This window comes from Stegodyphus dumicola, chromosome 11 (genome assembly GCF_044657685.1).
Source record: "Stegodyphus dumicola isolate Sdum_Otavi_A_Nest chromosome 11, ASM4465768v1".
In the NCBI taxonomy this organism is placed as follows: domain Eukaryota; kingdom Metazoa; phylum Arthropoda; class Arachnida; order Araneae; family Eresidae; genus Stegodyphus; species Stegodyphus dumicola.
Window position 1 is genome coordinate 167,731,151 of NC_140778.1, and position 18,715 is coordinate 167,749,865.

The 18,715-nt window shown below is 49.9% G+C and overlaps 4 pseudogenes; all 4 read left to right on the forward strand.

Moving 5' to 3' along the window:
* The first annotated feature begins 6,861 nt into the window (after positions 1-6,861).
* Positions 6,862-7,039, forward strand: LOC146994746 (U2 spliceosomal RNA; annotated as a pseudogene).
* A 1,911-nt stretch (positions 7,040-8,950) lies between these two features.
* On the forward strand, positions 8,951-9,100 carry LOC146994747 (U2 spliceosomal RNA; annotated as a pseudogene).
* Positions 9,101-14,915: 5,815 nt separating this feature from the next.
* On the forward strand, positions 14,916-15,089 carry LOC146994748 (U2 spliceosomal RNA; annotated as a pseudogene).
* Positions 15,090-17,004: 1,915 nt separating this feature from the next.
* Positions 17,005-17,124, forward strand: LOC146994749 (U2 spliceosomal RNA; annotated as a pseudogene).
* The last annotated feature ends 1,591 nt before the right edge of the window (positions 17,125-18,715 follow it).

Sequence of the window (18,715 nt, forward strand, 5' to 3'; positions counted from 1 at the left end):
TGGAAAAAGATCGACGATCTCCTCAAGCCTGCCATTAAAAGGACCCTGAACCTCCCCCAGAAGCCTCCAATAACTATCTCTACGGCCTCTCCGGGAAAGGTTCCTTCGGTGTCCCTCTTGCCGCCGAAGACTCCGACATTGCTGCTGTGGACGGTGCGTTTAAGCTCCTAACATCTAGGGACCCACTCGTTCGCAAGCTTGCTTGGGATGATCTTTGTGGATACATTCGCGCTCGGATCCAGCTGTCTCCATCTCCTTCTATCGTCAGCCAGTTCCTTTCTGCATCGGATGAGGGACCATTCGCCGCCACCAGCAACCCCACCTCTTCACTATGGTCTGCTGCCCGCGCTGCCTCTCGCCGCCTTAACATCTCCTGGAGCTTTGACAACGACGGCTGCCCTTCCATCTCCTGTGGGAATTCTACCATCTTTCCTAGCAACAGGAACTCTATTTTCAAATCCTTTCGTCACCTTAGAAGATCTTGCAGGCTCCAAGATTTGGTGAATCTCCCAAGTCAAGGAAAATCCATGGAATGCGTTTCGGCTGCACGTGCAAGCTCACACTTCTTCCATGAGGGATCGTTCATTCGCTTTGCCGACTGGCGCTTTATCCACCGCGCCCGCCTCAACCTCGTGCCACTGAACGCCTCCAAACCATGGGATCGCACTCGCCGTGCATGTCGTCGCTGCCCCTTTCCAGAGGAGACTCTGCCTCATGTAATCTGTCATTGCATGAAGTATTCGCGGCTCTACCAGAACAGGCACAATTCCATCGTCAAGAGGTTAAAGGATGCTGCTTCTGGTCGCTGGAACGTCCTTTCTGAGAATCTGGCTATTGAAGGATCTTCCCTGAGACCCGATCTTGTCCTTTCCAAAGACGACTCTTGCCTCATTATTGATGTGACCGTCGCCTTTGAGAATCGACTCGCCTCTTTTCAACATGCAAGAACTGAGAAGGAGACCAAATATCGTCCTGTTGCCGACCTTCTAAGAAGAAAGTTTAGAAATGTTCGTACCGAGGCCATTGTTGTTGGTGCTCTAGGATCATGGGATCCGGCAAATGAGAGTTGTGAGACGTCTCTGCACAAATAAGTATGCAAACTTAATGCGCAAACTTATTGTTAGCGAAACCATCCGGGCATCGAGAGACATTTATATCGAACATTTAACAGGCACACGCCAAAACAATCAAAACAACCAGTGATGTACATAATGCTAAATATTTTATTGTAAATAACGTTAAAGAAATTATATTGTTACGTCTTCATTGTTTTATCTTTTTGTCGAAATTCTTTATATTATTTATTAATAACGAAAATCGCACTGCGTGCGTCATTGTCTGACACGCCATGATCAGATCAATGCTGTGTAAAATGGCATGGAATATTTTAAATAAAGAATCTGTTCTTATCAGCTTAATTTGCCCACGTAATTTTTTTCTATTTTTACAGTGGTGGATATGCTGAAGGTGTAGAAACCTCGCTTGGAGGGCGGAGCCGGGGTGAACCTTGGGTAAGTTTTGCTTTTTCTCTTCTTCCTGTTGACGCTTGATGGTTCGAATACGTTCTTTACTTGCGTTCAACAGAACCCTTTCCTATCCCCCCCTGTGAGCGTGCAGGGTTTTTTTTTGGCTGTTTCCGTTACTGCTGGACTTACCGCAATCGGTTTGTCTGAGTGGTGGGCGGGGCCCTTCTGTCTCTGCCTTCCTTTTGCTAATAGCGACTGTGTTACAGCTCGCTTTAGTGTTGAGAAGGCTTCTTTTCTGTACTCTCTTGCTTTGCGTAGCACGGAGCACTTTTGTAGTGTATCCTTGCATACGTCGAGCCCTCATTTCTTTTCAGTTTCCACTTTCCCACCTATTTTGGTGGGTTTGGTCTTTCTCTTCTCACCTCTTTCCCTCATTCCTTCTGCTATCCGTTAAACTTTCTCCCCCCTTTTTTTTCTTTTTTTCTTTTTTTTCTCTCTCTCTACCAGGTTTACCTTTGGCTCGGACGAAAGCTCTGACCTCCTGTCTTCTCGCTGATCTAACCAAAAGGCCCTTTTATTTTCTTGCTGCTGCTGTGCCTGCCTTCCTCTGATTACAGAATGTCTGGGTCTCCTGACACTGCTGATCCATCGACGCCCTGCCTTCCTGTGCTGGTACGTCCACCTCGGATCCCTTCGCCGACCACTCCTGGCCTGCCTCCGATGCCCACATCGCCTGTTCTGCTGTGCCCGATTGTGTCTCCACCTCCTTGTGATAGTCGCCGCCCTGAAGTCCTGCACAGCCCGTCGAGTAAGACTCCTTCTCGACAAATGGCTGCCTCTGTCACTCCATTAGGACCACCACTTCTCAGAAGTGGCCACCTGAAGCAACTACTGGCAAGGATCACTGCTAGGCCACCTTCCACCTCCCACTCTGGTGCCACCTCCACGCTGCCTTCATCACATAGCCCAGAAAAGATGCCTCCTTCCATGGCCTGCCCACCTCTGCAGTCTCCATCCTCGTCTCCTGCTCCTTCCGAGGCTACTTCCATTGCCGGCTGTTCTCGCGCCTACCTGCGTGACGACAGGGACCCTTCTGCTAGATCCGGACGCTTCTCCTCCTTCCCGTGTTATGTCTGTGGAAGGATCTTCAGCAGAAGGAAAACGCTCCAGAGACACGTCGACCGACATGGTCCTGACTGCGTACAGAGCCATCCATCTCCGTTACCTGCCGCACCAGTACAGACTCCTGCTCCTAACCACGAATCGCCTGTGTGCCACCACACCAGAGCAAAGACAGCTGCTGGCCACGCTTGTTCCTCCCAGCCATGCCTGCCTGACATGCCCCTTGCAGAAGCTTCTACTTCATCACCTGCCTTATCTCCTCCGACTGTACACCTCAGCTTTATTCCCGTGGACTCGTCTTCTTCCTGCCATGCCACGCTTGCTCCTAGGCCTTCGCCGACCCCAGTCTCTTCCTCTGACTCTACCGCTCCATTGCCTCTCCAGGAGTCCGTGACGGATGATTCATCCTTTCCTGCTGCCTCCCCGTCCCCAGTTGCACCCAGCTCATCACCTCCTGGCGACCCTTCCCTCATGCCTAATGACGTGCTACCAAGTTCGCTGCCTCCTCCAGTCTTCGCTTCTGCTCCAATGGACATGACGCCCGCTGGTGCCTCCTCTGCTGTTCCTGCTCCCGAGTCCACATGCCGCGTCGACAGGACCGTCCATCTCGTCTTCCCCGTGACCGATACCTTAGCCTGTACCGAGTCAAGCTGCACTCGCCAGCGTACCTTCCACGCAAGGCAGTGGTCCCAGCTCCGTGACTCGTTGTGCCGCCACCTTCACTACGCACATGGGATCGATGTCGCCTCTACCAAGAACTGGTGTTCCCACTGCCACTCTCTTATCTCTTCTAGGGTCTCCACCCACTCCTGTTTCAAGGACCGCCCTGTCATACGTCCTTCCGGGATCTCTCACAGATGGAAGTGCAGCTCTTGTGACTTTTCCTGTCAGACACGTGAAGGTATCCTCAACCACCAGGCCCGTCACCGAAGAGAACGCCAGCGTGATTCTGCACCTGCTCCACCTCTCACCAGTGGTCCGCGCCGACGCCGCCGCCCTCATCAACGCCCTGACGCTTAGCCTGCTCCTGTTTCTGTCCCAGGTCATCGCCCTCCAACTCCTGACAGCTCTCCACCTTTGGCCAGTGTGCTGCCTCATCCGTGCTCTGCTGCCCGGTCGTCGACCTCCAACTCCAGCCCGCCACCACCACCGGCTTCCGCTCACCGTGATTGAGATCCACCGAGTGGCCTACATCCTGATGCCTCATCCCCTGGTACTTCCCCTGATGACGTCGACTCCCCGCTACATGAGGAGCCTTCCGACAGCGACTCGCCACTCCTTGCTCTACGCCCCAGATTGGTCTCCCTGCTCAGTGGTGATCCCTCTCGTAACTGGAGGCTTGCAGAGGAGTGCTTGGACGAGTTAGTTGCCACTGCCCGGGACGCCTTGAAGATCCCCGCCGCAACCTCACGTGCTCCTGCTCCCACTTCACGCCCTCCTTGTGCCACTGACCCAAGAGCTCTCCAACGCATCTACAGGAACCGACGACGCGCTGTCCGACTTCTGCTCGAAGGAGACTCTCCCCGATGTCCTCTTGACTGCGCCTCTGTGACGGCCCACTTCACACCTTCCTGCGAAAGCTCCGTTGATTCCTCTCTTTTCGCTTGCCGCCCTCCAGCTCCACATGAGGTTGACTGCTCCCTGTTCCTTCCGGAAGAGGTTGCTTCACGTCTCCGTGCCGCAGAGAACTCCGCCCCCGGTCCTGACCGGCTCTCCTACCATCACTGGAGGACTCTGGATCCAGATGGCAAGATCCTCGCGCTCGCCTTCAACATCTGCCTCAAGGCCCGCAGGATCCCCGACTCTTGGAAATCCTCACTCACCGTCCTCATCCACAAGCATGGAGACACCTCTGATGTCCACAACTGGCGGCCCATAGCCCTCAGCACCACCGTGGCCAAGCTCTTCACCGGTTGCCTCGCCCGTCGCATGACGTCCTGGATCCTTGAACACGATGTGCTTTCTTCGTCGCAAAAAGGATTCCTCCCTTTCGATGGTGTTTTCGAACACAACTTTGTCGTCGAACAGCGCATCCGCATTGCCCAACGCTCGAAGAAGGACATCTGCCTCGCCTCACTGGACCTCACCAACGGTTTTGGCTCTGTCCCACACGAGGCCATCCTCTCTGCCCTCAGAGCCTCAGGTGCTGGACCCACTTTCGCCGATATTGTACGCGATCTTTACCATGACGCCTCAACACAGTACCTCTGCTCTGATGGTGTTTCTGATCCCGTGCCCTCTGTCTGTGGTGTCCGCCAAGGCTGCCCACTTAGTGGTCTTCTTTTTAACTTGGCCATCGACCCTCTCATCCGTGCGGTCGACTCCTCCTCTCCTCTTCACTCTGTTCTCGCCTATGCTGACGACCTACTGCTGCTCGCCAACTCACCAGCCGAACTCCAAGACCACATCGACGTCGTCCACACCATGGCCTCCAGGTTATTGCTTCACTTCAACCCGGCGAAGTGTTTGACCATTCACATCTCCGGCCGTCAGCCCATTGGAACCCGCCCCTCCAGGTTCTCTCTCAATGAAGTGCCACTTCCTCACCTAGAGAATGAGACTGCAGGATCTTTCCTTGGGAAACCAATCGGCTTCCAGCTCCCGGCTGACCTCCACTTTGTCCACGGTTACCTTCAGGCCTGCAACACCATCCTTTCGTCCAAGCTTGCTCCCTGGCAGAGGATAGACGCCATGAAGTCGTTCATCATCCCTGCCATGGTCTTCGACATGCGGATGCGTCGCCATAAGAAAGGTGATTGGAGACGGATTGATGAGTTTGTGCGCCCTCTTCTGAAGTCGACTCTCAACATCCCACCCGAAGCGGCCAACGAGTACCTGTATGGTGACTCTGCAGCTGTCTGTCTTGGCATCCCGCTGACGAGTGAAGACTCTGACATAGCTCGCCTTGACGGAGCGTTCAAGCTCCTCACCTCCCGGGACCCCTGTGTGCGCTCTCTTGCCTGGGAAGACCTCTCTCAGTTCGTCGGCACTCGCATCCGCCAACCTCCTACCGACGACGACCTGACTGCCTTCCTGTCCGCCTCCGATGACGGCCAGTTCCACCGCTCAAGCAACTCATCTTCCTCCACCTGGTCCGCTGCCCGTGCTGCCTCCCGTCGTCTTGGCGTCACCTGGTCCTCTGGTGATAACCGCTCTGTCTTCCTCCACTACGATGGTAACATCCTGGGAGCCTCCAAGTGCCACTTTATCTTCCGCTGCCTCTGCAGTGCCAAAAGATCTCAACGTGCCGACAAGCTCAAGTCTTACCCGAGCCAGGGTAAGGCAATTGAATGTGCTGCCGCCTCAAAATCCAGCAACCACTTCTTCCGTGAGGGGACCTACACCAGGTTCGCGGATTGGAGGTTCATCCATCGAGCCCGTCTGAACTTGGTGCCCCTCAACGGCAACAAACGCTCCAACCCTGGTTCGAAAGGCTGCCGCAGATGTGCTCATCCCAATGAGACGCTCCCTCACGTCATCGAGCACTGTATGAGATACAGCAGGCTGTACCAACTCCGCCACAACAACATTGTGGAGCGGATTAAGAAGGCGGCCATGGGACGTTGGGATGTGTACAGTGAAAACCAACGTATTAATTCTCTACCTGTCCGCCCCGACCTGGTCCTTACCAAAGGGAACTCTGCCTTAATTCTCGATATCACGGTCCCTTTTGACAACCGACTTGAGTCCTTTGACCGTGCCCGCCGCGAAAAAGAGACCAAGTATGAGGAAGTCGCCAACATCCTTCGTGAGACCTTTGCGGACGTCAAAGTTGAGGCCATCGTCGTTGGTGCCTTAGGGTCATGGGACCCGAAGAATGACAGAATCGTCCATCGCCTCTGTTCAAACAAGTACGCCACCGTCATGCGCAGGCTCATAGTGAGCGACACAATTCGTATCTCGCGTGACATCTATATTGAGCACCTGACGGGACAACGTCAAATTCCTTGGACTGAACGCGCAGCCGAAAACTAATGCCCGGATGCCTATCTCCTGAATCTTCTGATTTCATCTGTTGTGCTCCATCCCACCTGCCCATTTTCCAGCTGCTCCATAGTGCCTACTCGAACTTCTATTATTCACTTCTCAATGATCTCTCTCAACTTCGTGTCCTGTATATAGCTCCTGTAAATATGATTCAGTTGCACAGCATACCTTTTGTATTTAAATTGGCTTCGCACATGTACATATATGATATCCTCGAAAACCGCACTGCGTGCGTTATTGGTAGCTCTCGCCAAGGTCCTACCAATATCATGTAAATTGGCACCAAATATGTTCAATAAATAGTTTTTACTCTGTTCTTATCAGCTTAATATCTGATACGACGTCGACATGACGTCAAGATATTAAACTAATTTTTGCAGATAGGCTTGTGGTTAGGAATTTATTCCGCCCTCGCCACGGGTTGGCCTGCTATGACACTACTTGCAGGATACGGCCCACAATATATCCAAAAAGCAGAAACTTCACTCACCCACTGCATCCTCAGGAAAACGTCCTTTTAAAATGGCCCCTTCAAATTTCAGAAAACCGAAGGTCTGACAACATCATACCTTTGTACGAGTGTGCGGCGACCTGCCTTTTTTTAACTTGCTATTGCTCGGGCCCCTCGTTCTTTTCCTCGGAATGGGAACATTCTGGAGCCTCGGGTTTAACCCTCGTTCTTTTCAGTGTCAAGTTCTGGTTTCTGTAAATACGAAGTTTTATTCGTATTTACAGAAATTCCATAAAATCCACATTTTTTTTCCCGTACTGTTAACAACTTACTCATTCTGTCTGACTGATTGAAGGAAGATCGGCCTCGAAATATCACTCAAATTTCATTTGCAGTAACATTTTTGTCTCATTTCATGTAAGTTTGAGAGAATTCCTATTCACATTTGCCAGATCTTTCCCACTACAGCGCGCGTATACACATTGCTTCTTTCAACACACGAGCCTTTTTATTGTAAATAACTCTCAAAAGGGTGTAAAATGTTTGTAGGCACACTGCAGCAACAAAGATTTTTCTGTCTGTTTCCTAATGTTTTGTTTTGATTCTCTGTATGATTTCTAAACGCCAGCTAATTGTAATGGTCTACAATTATTGTTAAGGATTGTTGTATTTATGTTTTTATTCATTCATTCATTTATTTTGTTGGCACATTAATATTAACAAACGGGAAAATGCCAATAGATAGCTGCACTATGCAGGAAGCAGTTTATTCTGAGTTTTGAGATGGCTTGCCCGCCGCTAGTGTGGAAGTGTAGAATACAAAGTAATCATTAATTGTAAATTAAAAAGTACTGTTTTATTGTACATATTACAAATTAATTTGTAAAGTGTTTTTTGTAATTTTTCTGTTTGTTTAATTGTTTTAAGTTCCTAATATTTCACTCTGTGTTTTCAAGTGCAACGTTTGAACTGAAGAGAGAGAGAGAGAGTATCTCTGAGTTGGAAACCATGTGCTGGACTGTGCATGTCGAGTTTGTGTCAATCAAACTCTGGCATTATGTAATGCAGTTTTGGCTGATAAATTTTACTGTCTCAATATTTGTTTAATCACAAAAAATAATTTCTTCCCAAGCATGGGCATTCGATAACTCCAGGAATATTTATTTATTTATTTTTGGTTTTGCTATTTTTATTGCCTTTGTAATTACATTTGTTTTATATTCACCTGCAGTGAAGAATGAGATTTTTCGGAGGAGGAAGCTACTCCAGAGAAATGAACACTTTCATGAATATTTCATTGTCCTCTTTTCCCATCTGAAAAAAAAATTGAGAAAATACGAGAATATTATGTTGCATGGTGCATAAGCTTATAAAAGCTGGAGGAAAACACCGGAATTCAGTTGTTTACTTACTGCTGTTATGACTGTAGCGATTTCGCGTTGTGATCGGATTAACTTTTTCTACTTTGAATTTTGTTCCGGCCAACGTTTCCGTAAAACGTCCAATATAACTACTGTAAGTTATTGCGATATTGTAGAAATATCTGTGAGGATATTTCAGCATTGTGGTTCATTTGCTGTAGTAAGAATAAAATTTGCAATTGAATCTTGAATGAAATGAACTTTTGACGTCCTTGGCTTTTTAAAACTAGGCCCGCCCAAGGAGGAGGGGACTGACGCCTCCAGAATGGGAACATTAGAAAGGACCGCAAAATGATCCACTTGACTAGACAGAAATTGGTCATCCTTGTACACCTCTTTTTTTGTAACACAGGAGGAGGATGAAATGACGACATATCATAAAAAGCCCCCAAGCAGCACTCGCTAACCTGAGTCTTCTGCACCCCCTTCTCCCCTGCACGAATGCTCAGGACTTTTGAAATATGAAAAATTGAAAGTGAATTCATCACGCCACAGAATTCTGCATCGCTTCTCGGCCTTTTGGCTAAGATCAAAGTGTAGTAAATCGGTCGAGTTGCCGATACTTTTTCATCTTTTTTGGTCACTTCTTACTGTTTTTACAGGTAGACTGGTGGCTAAAGATGTTTCCTGTTTCTAGGCCTCGCCCACCGTCGAGGCCCCGCCCAACGCCTGGAGTTCGGAGCCCTGGAAGACGCTCACCGCCTCCTGAAGCCAGTTTTGGAGTCCTGGATGCCGGAGCAGGTTCCCATACGGTGCATGGAGTCCCTGGAGACGTTCCTGTTGTAGCTGTTGACCGTGGAGTGCCTGCCGTTCCCGCTGGAGGTCCTGTTGCTGGATCCATTGGAACCTGTTCCCGTGGTGTTCATGGAGTCCCTGGAGCAGCTGTTGACCATGGAGTGCCTGCCGTTCCCGCTGGAGCTATCCCTGGATCCAATGGAGTCGTCCCTCTTGCTCCGGGATCAGCCGCTGATGCTTCCCAAGCCATCCCTGGATCTATTGGAGCCTCTCCTGGTGCGCCTGATGCAGAAGCTGAGGCCCCCGGATTGTCTGAGGCCATTCCTGCCTACCCTGGAGCTTCTGAAGACATCCCTGTGACGGCCGGAGCCTTCCCGGTGGCATCTGTCGCTGGATTGATCCAATGCGTTCCGGCTACTTCCCAAGTCGCCGCTGCAGACCATGGATCCTCCGATGGAAACTCTTGTGCCGTCGCTGGATCTGCCGGAGCTATTCCTGCCCTTGGAGCGAGTGCCTCTCCCGAAATTGCCACTGGAGGTTCCAGAGCTGCTCCTGCATCTTCTAGTGCCGCTGCTCATCCTGGAGTCGCCGCTGTGGTCCCTAGTGCCACGCCTTGCCTGCCCGGAGCCGGCTCGTCTGCCAGGAGTGTGCCCACCTACTACTACGGGAGTATCGCCACTAGTGAAGCCACGCCCACCGGGTCGTCCTCCTTACCCAGACACGTGCCAGCTTTCGTTACACCCTCTGGACCGCCCCTTTCCAAAGGTGGACACTTACGCCAACTGTTGGATAGAATTCAAGCCAAGACTTCTGGCTGCACACGGCTCCTACCTGTGGTCATTTGTCAACCTAGTGAACGAAGGACACCAGAGGGTTCATCACTCGCCGAGTCTGCTCACATGTCCTCCTCTGCCAAGGACACGCCCACCACACCCCAGTCTACATTCGCATGCTACGTCTGCGGATTGGAGTGTACGAGCAGAAGGGGCCTCAGAAGGCATACAAGGACGCACGTGCAGGAGAAAGTCAGTCAGCTCCACCCACCTCCTGACAGAAGGGTAGCTGCGAGCATTCCTGGGTAATTGATCTCGCCCGTATGTCATCATACACGGGCTCGGACGGCGGCTGGTCATGCCTCCTCATCGAACACACTCACGATCTCACCCCCACGCACTTACGCTGAAGCTCTTTCTTCGCCATCCATGAGAGAGTTCTGCTCATCCTTCTTCAACCGGTCCTCTCTGCGCAGTGATCACCTCCACCGCGGAGTCTCTGACGTCCAACGTACCTGCTAAATCCAAGGTGTTTCCTGCGGAGAACACAAGGAACTTCCTGCCACCTTCATAGACGTCAATCCCGTCGACACCATACTCCACCCTCCCGGCCAGGAATTCTACTCCCACCGTCATACCTGGACCAAAGACTAATGCTTCCACACCTCAACTGGCGTCTGCCGTCATCTGCCAGGATTGTGGTCGCTCCTGCCTGAGTAAGAAACAGCTGCGGTCCCATCGTCACCTCCGTCACAGACAGGCGCCGCTTCCCACCTCTTCTGGAGACGATGACTTTACCTCCTCAACTCCTGAGACACTGACTGACGCCGCTTCTTCACCGCCCGCTGCTCCTGCACCAGGCCCTGTCCACACGGACTGCACTGCCTCTGGCTCAACAGACGCTGCTCCTCAACCTGCTTTAACTGCCACTGTCCCGGTGACCACTTCGCCTAGTAAAGACCTACCTGGTGAATCCGATGTCGCACCTCAAGTACCCTGCCAGACACGCTTGGATACTACCTCCAGCGCTGGAGACACGACTGATGCGGACGTCCTCATCCTATGCCTCACTCCCTCAGAAAGGACTGATCTGCTCTCTACTGAATTGCCCGCACCAGACAGCAATGTAATACGCTCACATGCTGCTACGACTTCTACTGAGCAAATTGCACCTGGCCCACGTCCTAGCAGGCCATTGCAGAACCTGTCAGTGAGGGAGCCTTTGCCTATGCCCACTCATGTGGAGAATCATGAGTCCTGCCCAGAGACATCCTGCCGACGTGACTCTATTGTCCATCTACTCTTCCCGATGCAAGACACACTCCACTGCACCGGAAGGGACTGCCATAGGACATTCCATTCGAAACGCTGGACCCAACTCCGCCACTCGCTCTGCAGACACCTCTTGTACACACATGGCATAGATGTTGCTAGCACTCGGAACTGGTGTGCACACTGCCTATTGCCCATCGCCGTTAAGGTCTCGACCCATCAATGCTTTAGGGACCGGCCCGTAGTCGTCGAATCGGGCATTCAACATCGTTGGAGATGTACCCAGTGCGACTTCTCATGCCAAACACGGGGTGGATTCCTTAACCACCAAGCACGCCACCGACGTGAACGGCAGCGCTTACTCCAGCCACCTCTAGTGACGCCTCTCCTTCCCTCCACCTCGGCAAGACGACAGGCACGGACTGCACGATTCCGTACATCTCGCCAAGATGATGCTAGAACTGATGGACCTTCCACTGCCTACCAATCGACAAGTGCAACAGACCCTAATACCTTGCCCTATCAAGAGGATGCCGCACCTCCAGGAACAGACATGAGGACTACCCCACAGGTTGATGCGCCTTTGACTGTTAATCTGGGAGCCAACCCTTCCTTTGAAGAACACTCCCCGGAGCCGTCCTTCCCGGATTCGCCTTCACCTACCGGTCCTACAGTTACACCCGACTCACCGGTTCCAGAAGCCGTATCGGATGATGCCGAGAGATCTCCACTGGGTGGTGTAGAAATACAAGTCACGTCCCCCCTTGAACACTTCGTAGAACGACTGGAAGAGTTTTCCGACCCGATGACCACTGAGCAGTGGGATGCCTTTTCCACGTTACTTGACGAGATCTTGATGGCCGCCGCGAGTGCAGTTCGTCTTCCTCCCGCTAGCGAGTATGTAAGTGGAAACAACAACAATTCCGCCAAGATACGTGATGACCCAAAGTTGCTCCAGAAACTCTACCGTCGTAACCGACGCAGAGCGGTCCGACTGATTTGCGGGGATGATTCACAGAGATGCCCAATTGGAAGACAGGATATACAAGATCACTTTGCTGCTGCCCTATGCAACAACCGAGTTGACACCTCAGTGTACACCTCACCATCCCCTCTCCCCAGAGAACTTGACCTCTCTCCATTTTCTCCTGCAGAGATCGCAAGGAAACTCTATTCAGCTGAAAACTCGGCACCCGGACACGATCGACTCTCATACAACCATTGGAAGGCCGTTGATCCGGACTGTACAGTACTCGCAGCCATCTTCAACATCTGCTTGAAAGCTAGGAAAGTCCCTGCAGCTTGGAAAGACTCTCGTACTATCCTGTTACCCAAAGGAGGTGACCCGCATAACATCAAAAACTGGCGTCCTATCTCGCTGAGTGTTACGATTGCCAAGCTGTTCTGTGGTTGCCTGGCACGACGGTTCACTTCTTGGCTCATCGACAACTGCATCCTATCCCCGTCACAGAAGGGATTTCTACCCTTCGACGGGGTGTTTGAAAATAACTTCGTTGTTCAGCAGAGAATCCAGCTAGCACGGACCAGCCAATCTGACATCTGCCTGGCGTCATTGGACCTATCCAATGCCTTCGGATCCGTGCCCCACGATGCAATTTTTGCTGCGCTTCGAGCCTCTGGAGTTGGGAATCATTTCACCGAGCTGATACAGGAGCTGTACACGGATGCGTCCACACGCGTCTTCACAGAGGAAGGCCCCACGGATCCAATTCCAATTGACATCGGAGTACGTCAGGGTTGCCCCCTAAGTGGGCTGTTGTTCAACTTGACCATCAACCCGATACTTGTCGCAGTCCAAGGGCAAAGTCCTCTACACCGCATACTGGCGTATGCCGACGACCTACTGCTACTCTCGCCCTCCCCTGCGGAGCTGCAAACTCAACTCAATCTGACGCACAACCTGGTTGGAAAGCTTGGCCTCTCCATCAACCCCAGAAAATGCTTCTCCCTTCATATCTCCGGAGCTCGCCCAACGGGTGTCCGCCACTCTCAGTTCTCGATCGACGGCACTGCCATCAGGTGTCTTCGTGAGGGTGAAGGTGAGGAATTTTTGGGGAAACCAATTGGATTCAACAAACCACCGGACATCGAGGCACTCAATACTTACCTACAGAAATGCGAGATGATCCTGAATTCGCCACTTGCTCCCTGGCAGCGCATTGACGCGCTCAAATCCTTTGTGTTTCCATCAATGGATTTTGATATGAGGACGGCCCGGTTGAAGAAAACCGACTGGGCAAAGATTGACTCACATGTGCGCCCGCTACTAAAGAGGACTCTCAACCTACCTCCCGAGGCGGCAAATGAATATCTTTACGGCGCGAAGGAATCTGCATGCTTTGGTATCCCCCTGGCTGCCGAAAGCTCAGATATAGCAAGGATTGACAGCGCTTTCATGTTGCTCACTTCATTGGACCCTGGGATACAACAGCTCGCTTGGGAGGACCTTACGCGACTTGTAAGTGGACGACTGAAAAGGGTTCCTTCCTTCTCTGAGATTGCAGCTTTCCTTTCGGGATGTGACGAAGACTTTCCCAGGAGCACCTCCAACCGAATTTCATCAGTTTGGTCCGCGGGCAGAAGCGCAGCCCGTCGCCTAAAAGTCACGTGGACAATTTCTGACGACCACACTGTGGAGATCTCTCATGACGGTACCACCATAACAGCCGGCAAGCGACGCCTTGTATTCCGCACCCTGCGGAATGCCATCAAGAAATCCCGCGCAGAGAAATTCATCACTTATCCCAACCAGGGCAAGGCGATGGAATGCGCAGCGGCTGCCAAAGCAAGCTCTCACTTTTTCCGGAACGGGGCATTTACACGATTCGCCGACTGGCGATTTATACATCGTGCAAGGCTAAACCTCCTCCCCCTGAACGGTGTTCGTCGCAATGTGAATGGCTCCCGTGGCTGCAGAAGATGAAACTTTGAGCTCGAGACTCTCCCGCATGTCCTCTGCCACTGCATGAGATACAGCCGTCTCTACCAAGCGAGGCACAATGCAGTGGTAGAGAGGATTAAAAAGGCAGCCAGTGGAAGGTGGCAGCTCCTCTCCGAGAACCGGCCAGTCAGAGGACTCCCGCTACGCCCGGACATCATCCTAACAAGAGACAACGCATGCCTCATCCTAGACATAACAGTTGCTTTTGACAACCGTCGGTCTTCATTTGATGCTGCTCGCCGAGAGAAGATGAACAAGTACCGTCCGCTAATCGAAGCACTGAAATCTACATATAACGATGTGCGAGTAGAAGCAATTGTAATCGGAGCACTAGGATCATGGGATCCAAACAACGATAAAGTTCTCAGCAGGATCTGCAGCAGGAAGTACGCATCACTTATGCGAAAGCTCATCGTAAGTGAAACAATAAGTAAGTCAAGGGATATCTATGTGGAGCATCTCACGGACGTCAGACAGGAGAACTGGTAAATTTAACATGGACTCACTGAACTATCCGATTAAGTGTTCACAAAGTACAAACCCCCGAAATATGTAAGTAGAAAGAAAAACCTAGTATGTTGTACATAAGTGCTTGGTTCTGAAAATAGTTGTTGTACATATCTGCTTCGCTCTGTAAATAATTGTAAATAGAAAATTAATGTATAATAGAATTGTAAAATGATATTTCTGCCACGCAAATATCATTCTTCTGTAAAGTGGCCAAAAATATTGTTCAATAAAAAACATCTGTTCTTATCAGCTTAATATCTGATACGACGTCGACATGACGTCAAGATATTAAACTAATTTTTGCAGATAGGCTTGTGGTTAGGAATTTATTCCGCCCTCGCCACGGGTTGGCCTGCTATGGCACTACTTGCAGGATACGGCCCACAATATATCCAAAAAGCAGAAACTTCACTCACCCACTGCATCCTCAGGAAAACGTCCTTTTAAAATGGCCCCTTCAAATTTCAGAAAACCGAAGGTCTGACAACATCATACCTTTGTACGAGTGTGCGGCGACCTGCCTTTTTTTTAACTTGCTATTGCTCGGGCCCCTCGTTCTTTTCCTCGGAATGGGAACATTCTGGAACCTCGGGTTGAACCCTCGTTCTTTTCAGTGTCGAGTTCTGGTTTCTGTAAATACGAAGTTTTACTCGTATTTACAGAAATCCCATAAAATCCACATTTTTTTCCCGTACTGTTAACAACTTACTCATTCTGTCTGACTGATTGAAGGAAGATCGGCCTCGAAATATCACTCAAATTTCATTTGCAGTAACATTTTTGTCCCATTTCATGTAAGTTTGAGAGAATTCCTATTCACATTTGCCAGATATTTCCCACTACAGCGCGCGTATACACATTGCTTCTTTCAACACACGAGCCTTTTTATTGTAAATAACTCTCAAAAGGGTGTAAAATGTTTGTAGGCACACTGCAGCAAGAAAGATTTTTCTGTCTGTTTCCTAATGTTTTGTTTGTTTTGTTTGTCTCTGTATGATTTCTAAACGCCAGCTAATTGTAATGGTCTACAATTATTGTTAAGGATTGTTGTATTTATGTTTTTATTCATTCATTCATTTATTTTGTTGGCACATTAATATTAACAAACGGGAAAATGCCAATAGATAGCTGGACTATGCAGGAAGCAGTTTATTCTGAGTTTTGAGATGGCTTGCCCGCCGCTAGTGTGCAAGTGTAGAATACAAAGTAATCATTAATTGTAAATTAAAAAGTACTGTTTTATTGTACATATTACAAATTAATTTGTAAAGTGTTTTTTGTAATTTTTCTGTTTGTTTAATTGTTTTAAGTTCCTAATATTTCACTCTGTGTTTTCAAGTGCAACGTTTGAACTGAAGAGAGAGAGAGAGTATCTCTGAGTTGGAAACCATGTGCTGGACTGTGCATGTCGAGTTTGTGTCAATCAAACTCTGGCATTATGTAATGCAGTTTTGGCTGATAAATTTTACTGTCTCAATATTTGTTTAATCACAAAAAATAATTTCTTCCCAAGCATGGGCATTCGATAACTCCAGGAATATTTATTTATTTATTTTTGGTTTTGCTATTTTTATTGCCTTTGTAATTACATTTGTTTTATATTCACCTGCAGTGAAGAATGAGATTTTTCGGAGGAGGAAGCTACTCCAGAGAAATGAACACTTTCATGAATATTTCATTGTCCTCTTTTCCCATCTGAAAAAAAATTGAGAAAATACGAGAATATTATGTTGCATGGTGCATAAGCTTATAAAAGCTGGAGGAAAACACCGGAATTCAGTTGTTTACTTACTGCTGTTATTGACTGTAGCGATTTCGCGTTGTGATCGGATTAACTTTTTCTACTTTGAATTTTGTTCCGGCCAACGTTTCCGTAAAACGTCCAATATAACTACTGTAAGTTATTGCGATATTGTAGAAATATCTGTGAGGATATTTCAGCATTGTGGTTCATTTGCTGTAGTAAGAATAAAATTTGCAATTGAATCTTGAATGAAATGAACTTTTGACGTCCTTGGCTTTTTAAAACTAGCCCCGCCCAAGGAGGAGGGGACTGACGCCTCCAGAATGGGAACATTAGAAAGGACCGCAAAATGATCCACTTGACTAGACAGAAATTGGTCATCCTTGTACACCTCTTTTTTTGTAACACAGGAGGAGGATGAAATAACGACATATCATAAAAAGCCCCCAAGCAGCACTCGCTAACCTGAGTCTTCTGCACCCCCTTCTCCCCTGCACGAATGCTCAGGACTTTTGAAATATGAAAAATTGAAAGTGAATTCATCACGCCACAGAATTCTGCATCGCTTCTCGGCCTTTTGGCTAAGATCAAAGTGTAGTATCTGTTCTTATCAGCTTAATTTGCCCACGTAATTTTTTTCTATTTTTACAGTGGTGGATATGCTGAAGGTGTAGAAACCTCGCTTGGAGGGCGGAGCCGGGGTGAACCTTGGGTAAGTTTTGCTTTTTCTCTTCTTCCTGTTGACGCTTGATGGTTCGAATACGTTCTTTACTTGCGTTCAACAGAACCCTTTCCTATCCCCCCTGTGAGTGTGCAGGGTTTTTTTTTGGCTGTTTCCGTTACTGCTGGACTTACCGCAATCGGTTTGTCTGAGTGGTGGGCGGGGCCCTTCTGTCTCTGCCTTCCTTTTGCTAATAGCGACTGTGTTACAGCTCGCTTTAGTGTTGAGAAGGCTTCTTTTCTGTACTCTCTTGCTTTGCGTAGCACGGAGCACTTTTGTAGTGTATCCTTGCATACGTCGAGCCCTCATTTCTTTTCAGTTTCCACTTTCCCACCTATTTTGGTGGGTTTGGTCTTTCTCTTCTCACCTCTTTCCCTCATTCCTTCTGCTATCCGTTAAACTTTCTCCCCCCCCCTTTTTTCTTTTTTTTCTCTCTCTCTACCAGGTTTACCTTTGGCTCGGACGAAAGCTCTGACCTCCTGTCTTCTCGCTGATCTAACCAAAAGGCCCTTTTATTTTCTTGCTGCTGCTGTGCCTGCCTTCCTCTGATTACAGAATGTCTGGGTCTCCTGACACTGCTGATCCATCGACGCCCTGCCTTCCTGTGCTGGTACGTCCACCTCGGATCCCTTCGCCGACCACTCCTGGCCTGCCTCCGATGCCCACATCGCCTGTTCTGCTGTGCCCGATTGTGTCTCCACCTCCTTGTGATAGTCGCCGCCCTGAAGTCCTGCACAGCCCGTCGAGTAAGACTCCTTCTCGACACATCGCTGCCTCTGTCACTCCATTAGGACCACCACTTCTCAGAAGTGGCCACCTGAAGCAACTACTGGCAAGGATCACTGCTAGGCCACCTTCCACCTCCCACTCTGGTGCCACCTCCACGCTGCCTTCATCACATAGCCCAGAAAAGATGCCTCCTTCCATGGCCTGCCCACCTCTGCAGTCTCCATCCTCGTCTCCTGCTCCTTCCGAGGCTACTTCCATTGCTGGCTGTTCTCGCGCCTACCTGCGTGACGACAGGGACCCTTCTGCTAGATCCGGACGCTTCTCCTCCTTCCCGTGTTATGTCTGTGGAAGGATCTTCAGCAGAAGGAAAACGCTCCAGAGACACGTCGACCGACATGGTCCTGACTGCGTACAGAGCCATCCATCTCCGTTACCTGCCGCACCAGTACAGACTCCTGCTCCTAACCACGAATCGCCTGTGTGCCACCACACCAGAGCAAAGACAGCTGCTGGCCACGCTTGTTCCTCCCAGCCATGCCTGCCTGACATGCCCCTTGCAGAAGCTTCTACTTCATCACCTGCCTTATCTCCTCCGACTGTACACCTCAGCTTTATTCCCGTGGACTCGTCTTCTTCCTGCCATGCCACGCTTGCTCCTAGGCCTTCGCCGACCCCAGTCTCTTCCTCTGACTCTACCGCTCCATTGCCTCTCCAGGAGTCCGTGACGGATGATTCATCCTTTCCTGCTGCCTCCCCGTCCCCAGTTGCACCCAGCTCATCACCTCCTGGCGACCCTTCCCTCATGCCTAATGACGTGCTACC